This window comes from Nomia melanderi, unplaced genomic scaffold, assembly GCF_051020985.1.
Source record: "Nomia melanderi isolate GNS246 unplaced genomic scaffold, iyNomMela1 scaffold0294, whole genome shotgun sequence".
NCBI classification, from domain to species: domain Eukaryota; kingdom Metazoa; phylum Arthropoda; class Insecta; order Hymenoptera; family Halictidae; genus Nomia; species Nomia melanderi.
The window spans coordinates 30001-37500 of record NW_027475409.1 but is presented as its reverse complement, the minus strand read 5'-3'; the positions used below and the strand labels follow the sequence as shown (position 1 = coordinate 37500).

At 50.2% G+C, this 7500-nt stretch overlaps 1 non-coding gene across 1 annotated transcript; it reads right to left on the bottom strand.

Moving 5' to 3' along the window:
• Positions 1-1050: 1050 nt before the first annotated feature.
• LOC143175989 (5.8S ribosomal RNA) lies at positions 1051-1205 on the bottom strand. Its single transcript, XR_013000612.1, has one exon. It is a non-coding gene; the product is annotated as a 5.8S ribosomal RNA (ribosomal RNA).
• Positions 1206-7500: the final 6295 nt, after the last annotated feature.

Below are 7500 nucleotides of genomic sequence, written 5' to 3'. Positions count from 1 at the left end.
ACGTGTGTTCCGCCGATAACGACGATCCTCCGAAACGGGGATACAGAAACGTTACACCTCACAACACGATCTCCGTCTCTTCTCTATAGCAGAAACCGATAAAAATACACCTCCCGAAAGAGAGTATATGGTGATTCTTTTTATATATATATATTTCGAAATTCAACTGAACGTGGCGGAAGCGCACGGTGGTGGTCCAGCGAGGACACGCGACGACGGGGAATAAGAACTATTCGACCCGTTACGAATACGCATGCTCGTCCCGCACGATTTTAACACACACCGTGTTTTTCTCCAGTCGTCAAAGCGTTCGTGCGTCGAATTCGAAAAATAAAAAAAAGAAATACACCTTTTCTCTCTCTCTCGGGGTAAAAAGAGTCGATGTGTATTGTGTATAAAGGTTCTGCTGCGAGAAGTCTCGTTTTGCCGTGTGTTTCGGTAACGACGATCCTCCGAAACGTACATCTCATTCGTAAGAGAGGAAGAAAACAATCTCCCTGGGGCCAGTCGGTAATATACCGACATACGACGTGTCGTGCACATCCGTCTCACGCACGGTATACAAAATATGAATAAAACGTGTGTAGTCTCTCTCTCTCTCGACTTCTTAATATTTTCTTTCACCTCTGACGCATCATTTCAGGTGACGTCGGGAGCGCGGGAAAAAAAATTTTTCTAAACACACGAAACCGTTCATCTCACGAACAGCCGAAAAAGTTGTCGCTCAGATCCATATCGCAGTGGAGCGGTATCCGCGGGCGGTCGTAATTGAACGACGCACGACGCCGCGAACACTCACGCGAGTCCATACAAACGATTCCGATCGTTTTGCAACAACTAGAACGTACACTGTCCGTGAAATTCACAGAATTTTCGCGTGTCCGCGACAAACGCCGACGAGACACCCATCGTTCGCTCGTACGTAGCATCCTTCTCTTAACCCGACTCAGAAACGTTCTTTGCGCCCTTCGGTAAAAAAACGTTCGATCCGAAGAGGTGAACGACTGCGGGGATTTGACAGAGCTACGCAAGCAGTGTATGGTACGTAAACGACCCTCAGCCAGGCGTGGTCCAGGAATTGTATCCGTGGACCGCAATGTGCGTTCGAAATGTCGATGTTCATGTGTCCTGCAGTTCACACGTTGACGCGCAATTAGCTGCGTTCTTCATCGACCCACGAGCCAAGTGATCCACCGTTCAGGGTAATCGTATAAATTTTATATTTCACATATATAATTTTATTCTCATTTGTTCGACCTAATATCTCTCTTCTTTCAAAGAGAAGATAAAAGTTGATACCTGAATCTCCGACCAGCGCGCGAAGGAGATTCAGGCGTCGCCTTGGAGACGACACCGAAGCCTTTCGAGACGAAAAACGTTCAAGTAATATGTATATATTTCTCGACGTTCCGGGCGTATAGTGCATTCAAAAACCCGCGAAAGACGCAGAAGACTCGCACGCGTGGAAACGACGGGGATATATTTTGTATCCTACCCGATACTGAATCCATCGCGTGCAGTCGACCCTCGCGTTCTTCCGATCAGACGCATCTATTGTTGCGCGCATGTTTTCGCGTCGCATCGCGCGAAACGTTGCACGAATCGTACCGATCGATCGATTGAAAGCAAATAATGAAAAAAGACTTCACAGCTGGCTCTTTGCCGGTCATTCGTCCCATGTTATCTCTTGCCGCGAAATTGGCGCGCAAGAGTTGGGTGTCAGACGCGCGGCTTTAAAACGAGCTTCACGGCCGGTCCCTTCGTTACCGCTTTCGTTCTTTCTCTCGGAACGACCATGAACGAACACGACGAGCGACGCTACGGCATACACACGTCCACGGATTCGATTAAAAAAACAGACTTCACAGCTGGCTCTTTGCCGGTCATTCGTCCCATATTATCTCTTGCCGCGAAATTGGCGCGCAAGAGTTGGGTGTCAGACGCACGGCTTTAAAACGAGCTTCACGGCCGGTCCTCTCAATTCCGTGTACGGTACACGCAAGATGCGGGTTCCACTTCCAGACTACCCGGTCCCTTCTCTCTACGAGAATCGATAGTAGAAGAACGGCTCGAAAACGCGTCTCAGAGACTAGGGGAAAAGAAGCGGTATGCGAGCGAAACGAAAACGCATTATGGAAACGTCGCGAAACAATGTTCGACGGTTGCTCGGTTCCAATCGTGCGGCCGTTTCAATTTCTCGTGCGCTTCACCGTCCCTCCGTAACTCTGGCCGATCGCGTATACCGAAGAGCCGACACGCGCAAAAACCACAGGCATTGTATACTGTATATATATATGTTACAGTCACAGCCTTCGCGCGTTTTACTCTCCGACGCGGGGTTTCCACGACGAAAGAGAGACAGTTTCGTGGCGGGTGACTCGGCCGAATCGCTACGACGGGTATTTCTATTATAGAACGAATCATCGCCACCCTTTACCAGTGCCCGACGAAGGAATCACAAGGTCATCTGGAGTTTACAATGCCAGCGACGGTAATTCCAACGAAGACCCGATAAGTCAACTCATCGTTCTATTTCTCCCCGTACAGAAAAGCGAATCGACGCTAACGCACCTCGCGCAAGCACGAACGTTCTCTTCGCGTGGATCATCCCATCGTCGAAAGATGTAAAGACGCATTGGAGATCGTGGTCTCTGGCGGGCTCATTGCACGCCCCACTGCATATCTTTCCTCGAATCGAGAATGATTCGTCCACTAAGGCTGCGAAACTACGCGTCGAGGAAACTAGGGGAAAGAAGCGGGATGCGAGCGAAACGACAATACATTATGGAAACGTCGCGAAACAATGTTCGGCGGTTGCTCGTTTCCTCCTGCGGACGTTTCATTGCTCGGGCGCTTCACGTCCCTCCGTAACCTTCGCGCGATCGCGTGCCCCGGAGAGCCGGCAACCGGTGAACCACAGGCGTATAAACTATAGTCTTCTATAGCAAGCCTTCGGCGGTTACTCTCCGACGCGGGGATTCCACGACGAGAGAGAATTTCGTGGCGGGTGACATCGGTCGAAACGCTACGACGGGTATTTCTATTATAGAACGAATCATCGCCACCCTTTACCAGTGCCCGACGAAGGAATCACAAGGTCATCTGGAGTTTACAATGCCAGCGACGGTAATTCCAACGAAGACCCGATAAGTCAACTCATCGTTCTATTTCTCCCCGTACAGACAAGCGAATCAACGCTATCGCACCTCACGCATGCACGAACGTTCTCTTCGCGTGAATCGTCCCATCGTCGAAAGATATAGCCGCTTGGAGATCATGGCCCATCAAGTTCTTCCGTAACTCCTGCGCGATCGCGTACCCCGGAGAGCAGGCAACCGGTGAACCACAGGCGTATAAACTATAGTCTTCTATAGCAAGCCTTCGCGTTTACTCTACGACGCGGGGATTCCACGACGAGAGAGATTTTCGTGGCGGGTGACACGGCCGAATCGCTACGACGGGTATTTCTATTATAGAACGAATCATCGCCACCCTTTACCAGTGCCCGACGAAGGAATCACAAGGTCATCTGGAGTTTACAATGCCAGCGACGGTAATTCCAACGAAGACCCGATAAGTCAACTCATCGTTCTATTTCTCCCCGTACAGAAAAGCGAATCGGCGCTATCGCACCTCACGCAAGCAGGAATGATCTCTTCGCGTGGATCGTCCCATCGTCGAAAGATGTAAGACGTACAGAAATCGTGGTCCATCACGATTATTCGTAACTCTCCGAGTCGCGTATCTGAGAGTAGGGCAAACGGAGAACCACAGGCATAAATAATACTATATATTTCTTATATATAGTTAGCCTTCGCGTTTTACTCTCCGACATGGGGATTCCACGACGAGAGAGAGTTTCGTGGCGGGTGACTCGGCCGAATCGCTACGACGGGTATTTCTATTATAGAACGAATCATCGCCACCCTTTACCAGTGCCCGACGAAGGAATCACAAGGTCATCTGGAGTTCACAATGCCAGCGACGGTAATTCCAACGAAGACCCGATAAGTCAACTCATCGTTCTATTTCTCCCCGTACAGAAAAGCGAATCGACGCTATCGCACCTCGCGCGAGCACGTAACTACTCTTCGCGTGGATCGTCCCATCGTCGAAAGATGTAAGACGCACGGAAATCGTGGCCCATCAACGTTTTTTTGTAACTCTGCCGATCGCGTATCACAGAGCCGAGACGCACATACCACAGGCGTATAATACCGTTTTCTTTCGTATGGTAAGCCTTCGCGTTTACTCTTCGGCGCGGGGTTTCCACGTCGAGAGAGACTTTCGTGGCGGGTGACATCGGTCGAAACGCTACGACGGGTATTACTATTATAGAACGAATCATCGCCACCCTTTACCAGTGCCCGACGAAGGAATCACAAGGTCATCTGGAGTTTACAATGCCAGCGACGGTAATTCCAACGAAGACCCGATAAGTCAACTCAACGTTCTATTTCTCCCCGTACAGAAAAGCGAATCGACGCTGTTGCACCTCACGCAAGCACGAACGTTCTCTTCGCGTGGATCGTCCCATCGTCGAAAGATGTAAGACGCACGGAAATCGTGGCACATCACGTGTTTTCGGAACTCTGTCGACCGCGTATCTCAGAGACGACGCGCGCGAACCACTGGCATATACTATTATATATCGCGTTTTACCCTCCGACGCGGGGATTCCACGACGAGAGAGAGTTTCGTGAGCGGGTTGACTCGGAAGAAACGCTACGACGGGTATTTCTATTATAGAACGCATCATCGCCACCCTTTACCAGTGCCCGACGAAGGAATCACAAGGTCATCTGGAGTTTACAATGCCAGCGACGGTAATTCCAACGAAGACCCGATAAGTCAACTCAACGTTCTATTGCTCCCCGTACAGAAAAGCGAATCGACGCAATCGCACCATACGCGTGCACGTAACAACTCTTCGCGTGGATCGTCCCATCGTCGAGAGACGTAAGTTTCCATACTATGAATTCGCGTTTTACTCTCCGACGCGGGGATTCCACGACGAGAGAGAGTTTCGTGAGCGGGTTGACTCGGAAGAAACGCTACGACGGGTATTTCTATTATAGAACGCATCATCGCCACCCTTTACCAGTGCCCGACGAAGGAATCACAAGGTCATCTGGAGTTTACAATGCCAGCGACGGTAATTCCAACGAAGACCCGATAAGTCAACTCAACGTTCTATTGCTCCCCGTACAGAAAAGCGAATCGACGCAATCGCACCATACGCGTGCACGTAACAACTCTTCGCGTGGATCGTCCCATCGTCGAGAGACGTAAGTTTCCATACTATGAATTCGCGTTTTACTCTCCGACGCGGGGATTCCACGACGAGAGAGAGTTTCGTGAGCGGGTTGACTCGGAAGAAACGCTACGACGGGTATTTCTATTATAGAACGCATCATCGCCACCCTTTACCAGTGCCCGACGAAGGAATCACAAGGTCATCTGGAGTTTACAATGCCAGCGACGGTAATTCCAACGAAGACCCGATAAGTCAACTCAACGTTCTATTACTCCCCGTACAGAAAAGCGAATCGACGCAATCGCACCATACGCGTGCACGTAACAACTCTTCGCGTGGATCGTCCCATCGTCGAGAGACGTAAGTTTCATAGTAAGCCTTCGGCGTTTTACTCTCCGACGCGGGGATTCCACGACGAGAGAGAGAGTTTCGTGAGCGGGTTGACTCGGAAGAAACGCTACGACGGGTATTTCTATTATAGAACGCATCATCGCCACCCTTTACCAGTGCCCGACGAAGGAATCACAAGGTCATCTGGAGTTTACAATGCCAGCGACGGTAATTCCAACGAAGACCCGATAAGTCAACTCAACGTTCTATTTCTCCCCGTACAGAAAAGCGAATCGACGCAATCGCACCATACGCGTGCACGTAAACAACTCTTCGCGTGGATCGTCCCATCGTCGAGAGACGTAAGTTTTCATAGTATTAATTCGCGTTTTACTCTCCGACGCGGGGATTCCACGACGAGAGAGAGTTTCGTGAGCGGGTTGACTCGGAAGAAACGCTACGACGGGTATTTCTATTATAGAACGCATCATCGCCACCCTTTACCAGTGCCCGACGAAGGAATCACAAGGTCATCTGGAGTTTACAATGCCAGCGACGGTAATTCCAACGAAGACCCGATAAGTCAACTCAACGTTCTATTTCTCCCCGTACAGAAAAGCGAATCGACGCAATCGCACCATACGCGTGCACGTAAACAACTCTTCGCGTGGATCGTCCCATCGTCGAGAGACGTAAGTTTTCATAGTATGAATTCGCGTTTTACTCTCCGACGCGGGGATTCCACGACGAGAGAGAGTTTCGTGAGCGGGTTGACTCGGAAGAAACGCTACGACGGGTATTTCTATTATAGAACGCATCATCGCCACCCTTTACCAGTGCCCGACGAAGGAATCACAAGGTCATCTGGAGTTTACAATGCCAGCGACGGTAATTCCAACGAAGACCCGATAAGTCAACTCAACGTTCTATTACTCCCCGTACAGAAAAGCGAATCGACGCAATCGCACCATACGCGTGCACGTAACAACTCTTCGCGTGGATCGTCCCATCGTCGAGAGACGTAAGTTTCCATACTATGAATTCGCGTTTTACTCTCCGACGCGGGGATTCCACGACGAGAGAGTGTTTCGTGAGCGGGTTGACTCGGAAGAAACGCTACGACGGGTATTTCTATTATAGAACGCATCATCGCCACCCTTTACCAGTGCCCGACGAAGGAATCACAAGGTCATCTGGAGTTTACAATGCCAGCGACGGTAATTCCAACGAAGACCCGATAAGTCAACTCAACGTTCTATTGCTCCCCGTACAGAAAAGCGAATCGACGCAATCGCACCATACGCGTGCACGTAACAACTCTTCGCGTGGATCGTCCCATCGTCGAGAGACGTAAGTTTCATAAGTAAGCCTTCGGCGTTTTACTCTCCGACGCGGGGATTCCACGACGAGAGAGTGTTTCGTGGCGGGTGACTAGGCCGAAACGCTACGACGGGTATTTCTATTATAGAACGAATCATCGCCACCCTTTACCAGTGCCCGACGAAGGAATCACAAGGTCATCTGGAGTTTACAATGCCAGCGACGGTAATTCCAACGAAGACCCGATAAGTCAGCTCATCGTTCTATTTCTCCCCGTACAGAAAAGCGAATCGACGCTATCGCACCTCGCGCGAGCACGTAACAACTCTTCGCGTGGATCGTCCCATCGTCGAGAGACGTAAGACGCACGGAAATCGTGGTTCATCGCGTCTTTTCCTACTCTCTTGAATCGCAATTTCGTATAGAGCCTACACACGCGAACCACCGGCATATACTATTTCTTCTCTCATAGTAAGCCTTCGCGCGTTTTACTCTCCGACGCGGGGATTCCACGACGAGAGAGTGTTTCGTGGCGGGTGTCTCGGCCGAATCGCTACGACGGGTATTTCTATTATAGAACGAATCATCGCCAC